Source organism: Ranitomeya variabilis, chromosome 7 (genome assembly GCF_051348905.1).
Source record: "Ranitomeya variabilis isolate aRanVar5 chromosome 7, aRanVar5.hap1, whole genome shotgun sequence".
NCBI classification, from domain to species: domain Eukaryota; kingdom Metazoa; phylum Chordata; class Amphibia; order Anura; family Dendrobatidae; genus Ranitomeya; species Ranitomeya variabilis.
Genome location: NC_135238.1, coordinates 32341877 through 32359022, shown reverse-complemented (window position 1 = coordinate 32359022; position 17146 = coordinate 32341877). Strand labels below are relative to the sequence as shown.

The 17146-nt window shown below is 42.2% G+C and overlaps 1 protein-coding gene across 2 annotated transcripts in view; it reads right to left on the bottom strand.

Annotated features, from left to right (window-relative positions):
• Window positions 1-17146, bottom strand: part of MAD1L1 (mitotic arrest deficient 1 like 1) — a 696770-nt gene that overhangs the window by 420779 nt on the left and 258845 nt on the right. The gene's annotated exons all lie outside the window — the stretch shown is intronic.

The following is a 17146-nucleotide window of genomic DNA, read 5'->3' as shown; positions in this document are numbered from 1 at the left end:
CTGCCTAATTGAGGCTTTCTTTTACAGATTGTAAGCCTTGCATATAAATAAGAGCCTCTGTAAATGAATTTTCATTATCGTGCTTTTAAACAGTCAATTTATCTTTTAAGTAGGATTGCTAATGCGGGAAGATTTCAGTCTAATGAGGATTTTGAACTACACATAAAAGAAGAGGCTTCTATCGATACGGAAAGAAACACAACAGTTTTGGGACAATTACCAACTCTCTGAAATAGTCACAAATACTCTTTTGAGTTTGCTGCATTTGAACGTTTAATTTCTGGCGGCAGACAATAGACGCTAATAAAGCCTTATCATCACTTTCAGACGGGGATATTTCCATTCTGCATTCCCCGTTTATAAAAAAAACCTTCCCCTATAGTAAATGGCAGTGCAGCAGAGAAAGGCGACGGCCATGTAATACATGGATTTTCTAAGACCACTGGCAGCCGAAGACATGAAATTAAGGCATTCAATAGTTGGCATGTGAAATAAAAAGCTAGATTGAAATACAGAATATACAGTGGGAAAAGAAAGAATTTGATACACTGACAATTTTACAAGTTTTCCCATATACAAAGATTGGAGAGGTCTGTAATTGTTATCGTAGGTACACTTCAGCTGTGAGACATATAATCTAAAAATTAAAACCAGAACATAACATTGTATGATTTGACATACCGACATACCGTATATACTCGAGTATAAGCCGACCCCCTAATTTTGCCACAAAAAAAACTGGGAAAACTTAATGACTCGAGTATAAGCCTAGGGTGGAAAATGCAGCAGCTACCGGTAAATGTCAAAAATAAAAAGATACCAATAAAAGTAAAATTAATTGAGACATCAGTAGGTTGTGTTTTTGAATATCCATATTGAATCAGGAGCCCCATATAATGCTCAATACGTTCATGACGGGCCCCATAAGATGCTCCATACAATATACACCCCATATAATATCCATAAAGTTTATGATGGGCTCCATAAGATGCTCCATATCAAAATATGCCCCATAAAATGCTGCACAAATGCTGATTATGACGCCATAAGATGCTCCATACAGACATTTGCCCCATATAATGCTGCACAAATGCTGATTATGGCCCCATAAGATGCTCCAGAGAGATATTTGCCCCATATAATGCTGCAGAAATGGTGATTATGGTCCCATAAGATGCTCCATAGAGATATTTGCCCCATATTATGCTGCACAAATGCGGATTATGGCCCCATAAGATGCTCCATAGAGATATTTGCCCCATATAATGCTGCACAAATGCTGATTATGGCCCCATGAGATGCACCATAGACACATTTGCCCCATATAATGCTGCACAAATGCTGATTATGGCCCCATAAGATGCTCCAGAGAGATATTTGCCCCATATAATGCTGCAGAAATGGTGATTACGGCTCCATAAGATGCTCCATAGAGATATTTGCCCCATATTATGCTGCACAAATGCTGATTATGGCCCCATAAGATGCTCCATAGAGATATTTGCCCCATATTATGCTGCACAAATGCGGATTATGGCCCCATAAGATGCTCCATAGAGATATTTGCCCCATATAATGCTGCACAAATGCTGCTTATGGCCCCATAAGATGCTCCATAGAGATATTTGCCCCATATAATGCTGCACAAATGCTGATTATGGCCCTATAAGATGCTCCATAGAGATATTTGCCCCATATAATGCTGCACAAATGCTGATTATGGTCCCATAAGATGCTCCATAGAGATATTTGCCCCATATAATGCTGCACAAATGCTGATTATGGCCCCATAAGATGCTCCATACAGATAGTTGCCCCATATAATGCTGCACAAATGCTGATTATGGCCCTATAAGATGCTCCATAGACACATTTGCCCCATATAATGCTGCACAAATGCTGATTATGGCCCCATAAGATGCTCCATAGAGATATTTGCCCCATATAATGCTGCACAAATGCTGATTATGGCCCCATAAGATGCTCCATACAGATAGTTGCCCCATATAATGCTGCACAAATGCTGATTATGGCCCCATAAGATGCTCCATAGAGATATTTGCCCCATATAATGCTGCACAAATGCTGATTATGGTCCCATAAGATGCTCCATAGAGATATTTGCCCCATATAATGCTGCACAAATGCTGATTATGGCCCCATAAGATGCTCCAGAGAGATATTTGCCCCATATAATGCTGCAGAAATGGTGATTATGGTCCCATAAGATGCTCCATAGAGATATTTGCCCCATATTATGCTGCACAAATGCGGATTATGGCCCCATAAGATGCTCCATAGAGATATTTGCCCCATATAATGCTGCACAAATGCTGATTATGGCCCCATGAGATGCACCATAGACACATTTGCCCCATATAATGCTGCACAAATGCTGATTATGGCCCCATAAGATGCTCCAGAGAGATATTTGCCCCATATAATGCTGCAGAAATGGTGATTACGGCTCCATAAGATGCTCCATAGAGATATTTGCCCCATATTATGCTGCACAAATGCTGATTATGGCCCCATAAGATGCTCCATAGAGATATTTGCCCCATATTATGCTGCACAAATGCGGATTATGGCCCCATAAGATGCTCCATAGAGATATTTGCCCCATATAATGCTGCACAAATGCTGCTTATGGCCCCATAAGATGCTCCATAGAGATATTTGCCCCATATAATGCTGCACAAATGCTGATTATGGCCCTATAAGATGCTCCATAGAGATATTTGCCCCATATAATGCTGCACAAATGCTGATTATGGTCCCATAAGATGCTCCATAGAGATATTTGCCCCATATAATGCTGCACAAATGCTGATTATGGCCCCATAAGATGCTCCATACAGATAGTTGCCCCATATAATGCTGCACAAATGCTGATTATGGCCCTATAAGATGCTCCATAGACACATTTGCCCCATATAATGCTGCACAAATGCTGATTATGGCCCCATAAGATGCTCCATAGAGATATTTGCCCCATATAATGCTGCACAAATGCTGATTATGGCCCCATAAGATGCTCCATACAGATAGTTGCCCCATATAATGCTGCACAAATGCTGATTATGGCCCCATAAGATGCTCCATAGAGATATTTGCCCCATATAATGCTGCACAAATGCTGATTATGGTCCCATAAGATGCTCCATAGAGATATTTGCCCCATATAATGCTGCACAAATGCTGATTATGGCCCCATAAGATGCTCCATACAGATAGTTGCCCCATATAATGCTGCACAAATGCTGATTATGGCCCTATAAGATGCTCCATAGACACATTTGCCCCATATAATGCTGCACAAATGCTGATTATGGCCCCATAAGATGCTCCATAGAGATATTTGCCCCATATAATGCTGCACAAATGCTGATTATGGCCCCATAAGATGCTCCATACAGATAGTTGCCCCATATAATGCTGCACAAATGCTGCTTATGGCCCCATAAGATGCTCCATAGAGATATTTGCCCCATATAATGCTGCACAAATGCTGATTATGGCCCCATAAGATGCTCCATACAGATAGTTGCCCCATATAATGCTGCACAAATGCGGATTATGGCCCCATAAGATGCTCCATAGACACATTTGCCCCATATAATGCTGCACAAATGCTGATTATGGCTCCATAATATGTTCCATAGAGATATTTGCCCCATATAATGCTGCACAAATGCTGATTATGGCCCCATAAAATGCTCCATAGAGATATTTGCCCCATATAATGCTGCACAAATGCTGATTATGGCTCCATAAGATGCTCCATAGACACATTTGCCCCATATAATGCTGCACAAATGCTGATTATGGCTCCATAATATGTTCCATAGAGATATTTGCCCCATATAATGCTGCACAAATGCAGATTATGGCCCCATAAAATGCTCCATAGAGATATTTGCCCCATATAATGCTGCACAAATGCTGATTATGGCCCCATAAGATGCTCCATAGAGATATTTGCCCCATATAATGCTGCACAAATGCTGATTATGGCCCTATAAGATGCTCCATAGACACATTTGCCCCATATAATGCTGCACAAATGCTGATTATGGCCCCATAAGATGCTCTATAAACACATTTGTCACGTATAATGCTGCACAACTGCTGATTATGGCTCCATAAGATGCTCCATAGACACATTTGCCCCATATAATGCTGCACAAATGCTGATTATGGTCCCATAAGATGCTCCATAGAGATATTTGCCCCATATAATGCTGCACAAATGCTGATTATGGCCCCATAAGATGCTCCATACAGATATTTGCCCCAAATAATGCTGCACAAATGCGGATTATGGCCCCATAAGATGCTCCATAGACACATTTGCCCCATATAATGCTGCACAAATGCTGATTATGGCTCCATAATATGTTCCATAGAGATATTTGCCCCATATAATGCTGCACAAATGCGGATTATGGCCCCATAAGATGCTCCATAGAGATATTTGCCCCATATAATGCTGCACAAATGCTGATTATGGCCCCACAAGATGCTCCATAGAGATATTTGCCCCATATAATGCTGCACAAATGCTGATTATGGCCCCATAAGATGCTCCATAGAGATATTTGCCCCATATAATGCTGCACAAATGCTGATTATGGCCCCATAAGATGCTCCATAGAGATATTTGCCCCATATAATGCTGCACAAATGCGGATTATGGCCCCATAAAATGCTCCATAGAGATATTTGCCCCATATAATGCTGCACAAATGCTGATTATGGCCCCATAAGATGCTCCATAGAGATATTTGTCCCATATAATGCTGCACAAATGCTGATTATGGCCCTATAAGATGCTCCATAGACTATTATGTCCCTATATGCTGTTGCTGCAATTAAAAAAAAAAAATGACATACTCACCTCTAATCGCTCAGGCCCCCGGCACTTGCTGTAGTCACTTTTCCCCGTTCCACCGCCGGGCGCTGCTGTCTCTTTCCCGTCCTCCGCACTGACGCTCAGGCAGAGGGCGCGCACTAACCACGTCATCGCACCCTCTGACCTGAGTGTCACAGGCAGATGACGTGGAAGACGGCGCCCGGCGGTGGAACGAGGAGAGGTGAATATCTCCGTGCTCCCCCTCCCCATTATACTCACCTGCTACCGGCGCGGTTCCTGCCAGCTTCCCTGATGATCTTCTCTGGGCGCGGCAGCTCTTCCAGCTTTGAGCAGTCACTGGTACCGCTCATTATAGTAATGAATATGTGGCTCCACCCCTATCGGAGTGGAGTCACGTCCATATTCATTACTGTAATGATCGGTACCATGTGACCGCTCAAAATTGGAAGAGCTGCCGCGCCCGGAGACCATCGGAGATGCAGAGACCGCGCCAGGAGCAGGTGAGTATGTCACAGCCGCCTCTCCCCCTCCCCCGCCGACCCCTCATGGACAATGACTCGAATATAAGCAGAGAGGGGCACTTTCAGCATAAAAAAAAGGGCTGGAAATCTCGGCTTATACTCGAGTATATATACCATAATTAAATTGCATGAAATAAGTATTTGATCGCCTACCAGCCATCAAGAATTCTGGCTGTCACAGACCGGTTAGTTTTTCTGTATGAAGCCCTCCTGCTCTGCACTCATTACCTGTATTAATCGCACCTGTTTGAACTCGTTACCTGTATAGAAAAACACCTGTCCACACACTCAATCACACTCCAACCTCTCTACCATGGTCAAGACCAAAGAGCTGTGTAAGGACACCGGTGACAAAATTGTAAACCTGCACAAGGCTTGGATGGGCTACAGGACAACAGGCAACAGTAGGCAAGTAGCTTGGTGAGAAGGCAACAACTGTTGGCACAATAGTTAGAAAATGGGAGAAACACAAGATGACTGTCAATCTTCCTAAGTCTGAGGCACCATGCTAGATCTTGTCTCGTGGGGTAAGGATGATTCTGAAAAGGATCAGGAATAAGCCCATAACTACACAGGAGGATCTCATCAATGGCCTGAAGAGAGCTGGGACCATAGTCTCACACATTACCGTTAGAAACACACTACGCCGTCATGGACTAAAATCCCATGGGGCACGCAAGGTCCCCCTGCTCACACCAGACAATGTCCAAGCCCATTTGAAATTCACCAATTACCACCTTGATGATCCAGAGGAGGCATGGGAGAAGGTCATGTGGTCAGAGGAGACCAAAACATAACTTTTTGGTATCAACTCCACTCGCCGTATTTGGAGGAAAAAGGAGATTGAGTAAAAACCCCAAGAACACCGTCCCAACATTGAAGCATGATGGGGAAAACATCACACTTTGGGGGAGCTTTTCTGCAAAGGGGACAAGAGTACTGCACATATTGTAGGGAGGAAGGATGAGGTCATGTATAGCAAGATTTTGGCCAACAACCTCCTTCCCTCAGTAACAGCATTGAAGATGGGTTGTGGCTCGGTCTTCCAGTGTGACAATGACCTGAAACACACAACCAGGGCAACTAAGGCATGGTTCCGTAAGAAACATTTAAAAGGTCCTGGAATGGCCTAGCCAGCCTCTAGACCTGAACCCAATAGAAAATCTTTGGAAGGAACTGAAACTAAATGTTGCCCAGCAACAGCCCCAAAACCTGAAAGATCTGGAGAAGATTTGTATGGAGGAGGGGCCAAAATCCCTGCTGCAATGTGTGCGAACTTGGTCAAGAAAGGCAGGAAACGTATGACCTCTGTAATTGCAAACTAAGCTTTCTGTACCATATATTAATTTTCTATTGTATCAAATACTTATTTCATGCAATAAAATGCAAATTAATTATGTAAAAAGCATACAATGTGATATCCTGGATTTTTTTTATTTTAGTTTCTGCCTCTCAAAGTTAAAGCGCACCTACGATAAAAATTACAGACCTCTCTATTCTTTATAGGTGGGAAAACTTGCAAAATTGGCAGTGTATCAAATACTTCTATTCCCCACTGTTAATTTTACTATTACTAATGGTGAAGGGGTACAAAAATTAGAACTACAAGCAACAGATCTAAAAAAACATGAATATTACACTTGCTATTGGGCAAATTCACTTAACCTAAATTGCTCGGCACATCACCCAACTAAAACTATCTGTGCCTTTTTATATATTTACTATATTAAATAGAATTTAATATATTTACTATATTTAATAGAATGAGGAAGGGAGATCCCAGCAGCGAGGAGGTAGTCACCACTCAGCTATCCACTGTGCTCGAAGTAGCTCAACCACAAATGAAAATATAGAATGTTTTTTTTCCAAAACTTCACTTCACTTAACGCAGTGCTCCCTAGGACTGAACACAGACATGGATTTTAGAGCCAACGACATCGCTTTAAAACATATGTATGGTGGACCAAGATCAAAAGTGATCAAAATCAGCCAAAAACCATGGAAGGCATGCAGATTGGTAAACCATACAGGGACAGACAGCAACACGATGAAGAACACCATGCAATAAAACTAAAGCACCGAGGCATTAAAATTCACAATTCCTACAGGGCTCGGATGTAAAGGAATCATTCCGATATTCAATAGCTTTTAATGGACCAGTCAAACAAGTCAGCACAGCAGCCATCATAAAGAATTTAGTACACTGTAAATCTGAAGAACAGGTCTGATTTGTGATTAGGATTTATAATAAGGTTTTGGCTATTCTGTCCGGGTCTAGCACACGCCGGCAGGATTGCTTAGAAACTCGGCCATTTTAAAGCAGATGCAAATGTGCAATTAGTAAGCAATTAAAGCCCGGACAGGTCTGTTCTGCCGGACTATTGATGAACATTTAGGACAAGAGTTGCAAGATACAATTTGACTTGTCACATTAGATCATTAATGTTCAACGACATTACCGTGCTAATTGACTAGCCCGAATATAGATAATCAATTGTGATCGGCCGGGAAAAGTAACCCAGAAAATGTTGCAAGACGTAAGGAAAGGTTGCCTCATTCAGCTGTCAGTTTTTCAAGTATGCAAATTGCCTCTTCAGAGAGAAAGATGACTTGAACTCTAGCCCACCTACTGGGAGAAGCAATCCAAAAAGTCAATATCGACCCTTTAACGAGCTTTGAAATATTACTTAGCATAAAAGCCAAAGCAGAATCTCAATTTACGGAAACGTGTTTCGAGGTGTTTGCCCTTCCTCAGTGCAAAGCAAGAGATCTGATTTGACTGTAGTAGAGGCCTCTGACTGGGGTGTAAGGGGTAATGTTTCGCCTTGTGGTGCGTGACAGGTAAAATCAAGTAACTTTGCTATTTAATTCTAGTTGAAAATCCTCTGTACTCAAGAATGGAGGCATTTTGACTTCCACAGCTTACTGCTCATTGCTTAGATGTGACTGCACAGTTTCTTTGCCAAGGAATGCAGCGCTTGGAAGCTCTCTGCTTCGGAGCTTGCAGGCACTGCTCTAAAGCTGGCAAGATCCCTGAATCCAGTGAACCTCAATGTCCCTGCGCGTCACCGATGCTGCAGAGGAAAAGCAACCTCAACTTGCAGCATCGGAGAGGCAGTTTCGACCAGTGCTGTAACCATGCTGCTGGTCAGAACGGTCACTCTTTACAGGGTGCACTCATGAAGAAACAATATGAGAAAACCCCCCTTATAAAAATAGATAAATTCAATAACAAAAAAGCAAAATCTGTCATACAAACGTATAACCATGATTGAATGATTGAAACATGAATTGTGGACTCCAGGATGGACTGTCGTTTTGTTAAATTCTTCCTATCGCAGAGCTCTCTTCACATTTTTCGCTTTATAAAAAAAAAAAGAAAGAAATAACTATGGGCTTTAAACAGAATATATAATTGAAATTGAGGATTAAAGAACTGATTTTCATGTATTATAGATGACTGTCATTACGCACAGGGACACATCTTAAATTCAGATCTGGCAAAGATGGAGCTGTCAACATCAGACTGAATTGGCAATTAGTGATTATAATTATGGGCTTGAAATTTGAAAACCTCGGTGACCTGCGACTTTACAAACTGATCGGTAATTAGTGTCTAACCTGGAGGCAGGGAGGAAAGAAGTTTGATTGGCTATGGAGTAGACATAAGTGCGGGAAGAGGAGGCCACAACTGAGACACACTGTAAACATTTATCCTCTTACTGCTGGAGGCGCCGTCAACGTTTTTCACATAAAGAGAGAGACGTTCTAGACTCCATCAGAAATACGTTTCACCATTCCAGAAGCTCATGGAGCTGCGATGTCAACATTAATGGTTTTAGGACTTTATTAAAAGGACTGCCCAGTCTGGCGATATTGATGACCCATCATATCGGTGGATGTCTGAGATCCAGGTGCCCACCCATTAGCTGTATTCAATTGAATGGGAACTCATCTGCAATTCTCGTCATTGCCCATCGCGCAGTGAACTGAGCTGTGATGATTCAGTTTCATTCACCATTTACACTGGCCGGAGCTGATCGACAAGACACAGATTGATCTGATGCTGTTGACCGATCCTAATCATTTTCATCAGTATGGACAATCCCCTTAAGGTGGCAAAACACATTAGGGGCCACTGTGAGGCGAACCTGTTAAATTTTGTTATATAGTGACAGCTCAATAGTCTCACGATGGCAGATGTTACTACTGGAGATAAGCACAAGAGTTTAACGGCAACTTTTTGCCCTTCTGCTGATGTGAAAAAAAATAACAAGAACAAGAGTCAAGAACACAAAATTATAGAGTTGGGAGACAAACATTTCATCTGAACAAGACTTTTCAAAGACAGCTGGTGTGTATAAGTGTCCATTTACAGTAGATGAACTTTAGCTAAAGTCACCGATTTCGGTGGAAGAGATGGACATTGAATGTCAATGGCATTGTCACGACTCTCCATCAATGCCAGATGTCATGGGAAAAAAAGATCGGTCATGTTGAATTCAGCATGTTCAATCCTTTATCAAAAGTGCTCCTGTCTACAGAACACATCCCCACTGCAACCAGTCACTGAGTGTTGTAGCTTTTGTCATATAAATCAGCAAAGCCATTGAGCTCAGTGATCGGCTGCAGCGGTGATGTGTACCACTGCATCCAAAACACAGAGACTGGAGCAGAGTCGGGTGAGTCAGTCTTGAACCTAGAGGGCAAGTACTATTTATTTTTTACAAGAATCCAATCGTTGGGACCACTTTTAAGAAAATGGAAAACCCCTTTAAGTAAACATATAAAACATAAAACCAGAAAAGTATTCAAAAGGAGTCCACTCAGAAGAGCAAATTATATGGAAAACGATAACAGTATTCTGTTGACTGCCTTTAACTGGAAATAATCGGTCTTACGTGTGCTTTTTTATGATAGGTGATCCTATGTGATTTGCTTGCTTGTCCGGCATTGACTTGTACCACCTTTTTGGAGTTACTTTTTGGGGTAATCAATGATTAGAAACCTATGGCTGTTTTCATTACCTGTCTCACCAGTACATTGGTCAGATTGCAGCTCACACCCACTGACTTTCATAGACTTGAGCTGCAATACCACGTACGTCATCTAGGACAGAGTGGGATTTCAGACTCTAAATTCAAGCAAAAAGGTATTTCTTCACTTACTGAGAACAGAGACGTTAAACAAAAGGGAACAAAAAGATAAAGTGTATCAAAAAGTTGCTTATCTTGTTTTCATAGAAATAGGATTTTGATACCTCATCTGAGGGCAGCATGATGTAGGTAAAGAGAGGCTGAATCCAACAGTGCTGACACAATCAAGAGTTTTTAGATTTAGAATAAAGCAGAGCTGAGAAAGCTAATCCCGCCCACCCCAGACTCTCCGTGTACAAAGTCCATAGACAGTGAGGTGGCTATCACAGGAAGGGGGCGTTGCCGGACTAGTGTAGTCCAGAATTGTTAATCTCTTAGTGATAAAACCTTCACAGTTAGTAAACAAAGGCACACACTTTGACACATCCCTGAATTCTGTGTTTCAGTCTCTCTCTTGCTGTCATGGGAATGCAGTGACAGAGAGGGGCCAGAAGAGTGCAGAGTCTGGTCACACAAAATCTTGCACTGATTAGAACTGATTCACCATCCCATTAAAAAGATCAGGTTTTCCTTGTTCTGTTATTGCAAAGGTTAATGAGTTCAGTTGACCTCATGGAGCTCTCCATTTTGAATTTTCTTAGGTGTTCTGTGTTGGGCACTCCCCTCTGGTATAAAAGCTTGCCACTGACACTTGGGAATTGCCAGTGATAGTTTTTACTTCCTGGTTTGGTGTAGGAGGAGAAATTCAGTTTGAAGTAGGTGGTTGAGAGTTGTTGAGGAGACTTCTGGGTGGAGCTTGTTGGCTTGTTTATCATCATCCTCTTCTATATGGTTTCTACTACCCTGTGTTCCTGTTGCTTTGTGAGTATATTTGTATGACTGTAATTTTCTTTCATCCTGTCTGTCTTCCCTTGTCTGTCTGGTTAGTGCAATCCTATACACTTTCAGCCTCACAACTCTCTGGGTGTGGATAAGAGAAGATTTAAGCTAAAAGCATAGCAAGGTTGTTGACCCCGGCGTCTTCAACTTCCGGAGTAATCCGTGAAACAGGGATAGACAAGGGCGCCCCCTAGTTCGAGGGATTAGGTAGGTGCCCACAGCCCATAGTCACTACGCGACACCTGCTGACAGATTCCCTTTAATACAGGTAATCCTGGTATGCGGACACCGAGTGCTATAAAAAACTGACGTTGAAGTAATGCTATGCACTAAAGATGATCTGTGACACAACAATCTGTAAAAATAATCCGAGCATGACAAGGAATTGCACCAGAGTGATTTCTTGATGGTAATAAATTCCACATTACACTCCATTAGTTGCTTTGGTAATTGAATACGTATTAATTTAGTGGAGGCTGAAAGGGAACCATTTAATTGATTTCATAAAGGGTATTGTAGTCATTAAGTAAAGTTTCATTTGTTGTGGGAAGTCACGAATCACTTGGAGAAGCCAGAACAAATACTGCTACCCTCAGCACCGGGCAAAGTGCGGCGAGCGTTCAGGATATGACATCAGCACTAAATGAAACTGATTGCATTCATGCTGGAGATGTAATTAGTGCTCAATTACAGAGTTAATTATTCTATTTGCTAATTGACTGCCACAATAAAAAATAATACATGGTCAATTAATTGAGGCATTTGACAACTTTGCAATCTCTCTTTCTGTTGATCTAGTTGCTAATATCTAGATTTTTTTTTTTATTAGGCAATATTTACACTGTGCAATTAAATCATATTTGTTTTTTTGTGTTCTTTGTAAAAATGGCAACAAAAAAAATGCAATTTTGGGCTACAGTGAAAAAGAAGGACATAGCTGAACTTGAGCGGGTACAGAAAGGTGCGACCAAATTTGACAGCAAAAGGAGGACAGGTTATCAAATTTGGGATTATTTATTTTTGAAAAATGAAGGATTAGGGGCGATCTTATTACAATGTACAAGTATATGTAGGGACAGTACACAGATGTTTCTAATGATCTTTTTACACATAGACCTGCGACTGCATCTAGAGCAGGGGTGGGCAATTCATTTTCCCGAGGGGACACATGAGAGACGGTGACTGTTGTGGAGGGCCGAACCAACAGACTGAAATTAATTCTGCTCAATATTAAAATCAATATATTATTATAATATTGATAATTACATTATTAATTGCATCACTTAATACTGAGCAGAATTAAATATGCTGACATCCCCCTATATATCAATTGAACCCAAGTACAGCCCTTTCTGTATATCATATGAGCCCCCCACAGTACCTTATATACCGTAAGAGTCCCATACAGCCTCCCCATATACAGCATGAGCCCTACACAGCTGCCTTATTTAGAGCATCAGCCCCACACAGCCCCCCATATACTGCATGAGCCCCACACAGACTCCTCATGTCCTGGATGAGAATGAGGCCTCCCTATGTCCTGGATGATGTTGCCAGAGCCTCCCCATGTCCTGGATGAGGCCCCCATAGCCTCCCCATGTCCTGAATGAGGCCCCCATAGCCTAGCCATGTCCTGGATAAGGCCCTCATATAGCCACCCTATGTCCTGGATAAGGCCCTCATATAGCCTCCCTACGTCCTGAATGAGGCCCCCGTAGCCTCCGCATGTCCTGGATAAGTGCCCATAGCCTCCTCATGTCCTGGATGAGGCCCCCATAACCTCCCCATGTGCAGAATGACATCCCCCATAGCCTCCCCTTGTGCAGCATGACGTTCCCATAGCCTCCCCATATGCAGCATGACGTTCCCGTAGCCTCCCCATATGCAGAATGACGCCTCCATAGCCTTCCCATGTGCAGCATAATGACCCCATAGCATCCCCATGTGCAGAATGACATCCCCATAGCCTCCCCATGGCTTACCCATGTGCAGCACGACGCCCCCATAGCCTACCCATGTGCAGCAGGATGCCCCCATAGCCTCCCCATGTGCAGCATCACACCCCCATAGACTCCCCATATGCAGCATGACACCCCCATAGCCTCCCCATGGCTTACCCATGAGCAGCATGATGCCCCCATAGCCTCCCCATATACAGGTCCTTCTCAAAAAATTAGCATATAGTGTTAAATTTCATTATTTACCATAATGTAGTGATTACAATTAAACTTTCATATATTATAGATTCATTATCCACCAACTGAAATTTGTCAGGTCTTTTATTGTTTTAATACTGATGATTTTGGCCTACAACTCCTGAAAACCCAAAAAAACTGTCTCAATAAATTAGCATATTTCACCCGTCCAATCAAATAAAAGTGTTTTTTAATAACAAACAAAAAAACCATCAAATAATAATGTTCAGTTATGCACTCAATACTTGGTCGGGAATCCTTTGGCAGAAATGACTGCTTCAATGCGGCGTGGCATGGAGGCAATCAGCCTGTGACACTGCTGAGATGTTATGGAGGCCCAGGATGCTTCAATAGCGGCCTTAAGCTCATCCAGAGTGTTGGGTCTTGCGTCTCTGAACTTTCTCTTCACAATATCCCACAGATTCTCTATGGGGTTCAGGTCAGGAGAGTTGGCAGGCCAATTGAGCACAGTAATACCATGGTCAGTAAACCATTTACCAGTGGTTTTGGCACTGTGAGCAGGTGCCAGGAAGCATGAAGTGCTCCAAAATCTCCTGATAGCTAGCTGCATTGACCCTGCCCTTGATGAAACACAGTGGACCAACACCAGCAGCTGACATGGCACCCCACACCATCACTGACTGGGTACTTGACACTGGACTTCAGGCATTTTGGCATTTCCTTCTCCCCAGTCTTCCTCCAGACTCTGGCACCTTGATTTCCGAATGACATGCAAAATTTGCTTTCATCAGAAAAAAGTACTTGGGACCACTTAGCAACAGTCCAGTGCTGCTTCTCTGTAGCCCAGATCAGGCGCTTCTGCCGCTGTTTATGGTTCAAAAGTGGCTTTACCTGGGGAATGCGGCACCTGTAGCCCATTTCCTGCACACGCCTGTGCACGGTGGCTCTGGATGTTTCCACACCAGACTCAGTCCACTGCTTCCTCAGGTTCCCCAAGGTCTGGAATCGGTCCTTCTCCACAATCTTCCTCAGGGTCCGGTCACCTCTTCTCGTTGTACAGCGTTTTCTGCCACATTGTTTCCTTCCAACAGACTTACCATTGAGGTGCCTTGATACAGCACTCTGGGAACAGCCTATTTGTTGAGAAATTTCTTTCTGGGTCTTACCCTCTTGCTTGAGGGGGTCAATGATGGCCTTCTTGACATCTGTCAGGTCGCTAGTCTTACCCATGATGGGGGTTTTGAGTAATGAACCAGGCAGGGAGTTTTTAAAAGCCTCAGGTATGTTTTGCATGTGTTTAGAGTTAATTAGTTGATTCAGAAGATTAGGGTAATAGGTTGTTTAGAGAACCTTTTCTTGATATGCTAATTTATTGAGACAGGTTTTTTGGGTTATCAGGAGTTGTATGCCAAAATCATCAGTATTAAAACAATAAAAGACCTGACAAATTTCAGTTGGTGGATAATGAATCTATAATATATGAAAGTTTAATTGTAATCATTACATTATGGTAAATAATGAAATTTAACACTATATGCTAATTTTTTGAGAAGGACCTGTACAGTATGACACAAGTTCAAGAAGGGCCTGGATGCCTTTTTTTTAAAAAAATAGAATATCACTGGTCATGGGTAGTGATGGGCAAACCCCTGGATGTTCGGGTCTGGCGGGTTCAGCCGCAACAGTTAGAAAAAAGTTTGGTTATGGTACCAGAACAGTACCCAAACCCGAACCCAGAAGCCATTCAGATGAATGGGGGGCCCGGACATTTATTGTTTGCCACGGGTATCTGCATGACAGTGTGGCAAACACTGCCTCTGATTGGTGGTAAGATTATTACAGCTGGTCAGAGAGCTGTGGTTCCCACGCTATCAGATGACAGCGTGAGCTAGCAGCAGTGACAGGATGTAAAAAGTTCACTTCCAGTCACAGAGGTGTCAGCTGATGAGAGACTACTACTCCCAACAGCCTATGCCTGCTGCCGCTAAAAACAGCAAGAACAGGTGAGGCTGATGGAAGTATTCATCAACTGGCGCCTGCACTATAAAGAAATAAGTGGGATCTTTCTATTTTTGCTAACCAGCATGGCAAAACTGACAGCTGCGGGTTGAAATCCTCAGATGTCTGCTTTAGCTTGGAAGGTTGTCAAAAAATGGGGGAACTCCAAGCAATTTTTTAAAATTATTTATTTAATGAATGAATTAGAAAAAAAAATAAAAAATGGGGACCCCTTTATTCTTGCTAACCAGCCATGATAGAGCTGGCTATCAAAAATAGAACAGACGTCATTTTTATTATTATTTATTGCACAAGCATCGGCTGATAAATACTCCCATCAGCCAATGCCTACTTTTGCCGTTATTGGCAGCAGCAGGCATAGGCTGATGGTATTAGTACTCACATCATCTGATGCCTTGGTGGCTGGAGGTAAACTTTTTACCACTGGTCACAGCAGTTTGTGCTCTTACCAGCAGTAATAATCTTACCGCTGATCAGAGCCACCAGTGTTTCTCGTAGTGTTATGCAGATGACAGCGCGTTAAACACCCGATGTTTGTGGTGCCAAACCTAAACAGCAACACCAAATTCCTGGAGAAGTCTGTGTTCGGGGTCCATGCCCAAACAGTAGGTTTTCGGTACAGACCTCAAACTTTACTGTTCGGGTTCGCCAATCACTAGTCATGGGTACTAGTTTCTGTGATGGGGTGTTGATCCAGGGAACTAGTTTGATTGCCATATGTGGAGTCCCGAATACGGAGCTCTTAGCATCTGTCTCATAGCGTTTTTGCCTTCCTCTGGATCAACATGTTGAGTTATAAGTTGAACTCGATGGACTTACATCTACCTTCAACCTAAAATAATTCTAAACTATTTTAGGAATTTAACCTTTAAGATTTAGCCTCAATATTGATTTATGGGTAAAATCGCAAACTGTTCATAAAATCAAGAAACGTTGCAGTTTATTCCTTATTAAAAATCATACTTGATCCAAGAGCCGTATTACTATATCACTCCTACTTGAAATGGTTCTAATAAGTGATGCCAAAGCCACTAAAAAGATGCCAACCACGGTTTTAGAGCAATTTGTGTTTCTGTGCAAAAAAAATAATACATTTTTAGATAGTGGTGCTGCTGCTCTTAATCGTCTCCCTCTTTGGCAGCTGAAAATAGAGACTGAATTAGGACTGAGTTTCAGTCTGAAACACATAGGAAAAATCACTCATTCTTTTTATAGTACTGGGAAAATTCTGTTTTATTGAAGACTAAAAATAAAGATTTTGCAATTTTTTATCTAAAAAAAGGCTGGATATCTCTACCTTTGATTCCAATGTTACCAGTGAGTAACTTTTCATCTACATAGTAACATAGTTAGCAAGGCCGAAAAAAGACATTTGTCCTTCCAGTTCAGCCTATATTCCGTCAGAATAAATCCCCAGATCTACGTCCTTCTAAAGAACCTAATAACTGTAAGATACAATATTGTTACGCTCCAGGAAGACATCCAGGCCTCTCTTCAACCCCTCGAGTTCGCCATCACCACCTCCTCAGGCAAGGAATTCCAGATTCTCCCCAACAGTAAAGAATCCTCTTCTATGTTGGTAGTAAAACCTTCTCTCCT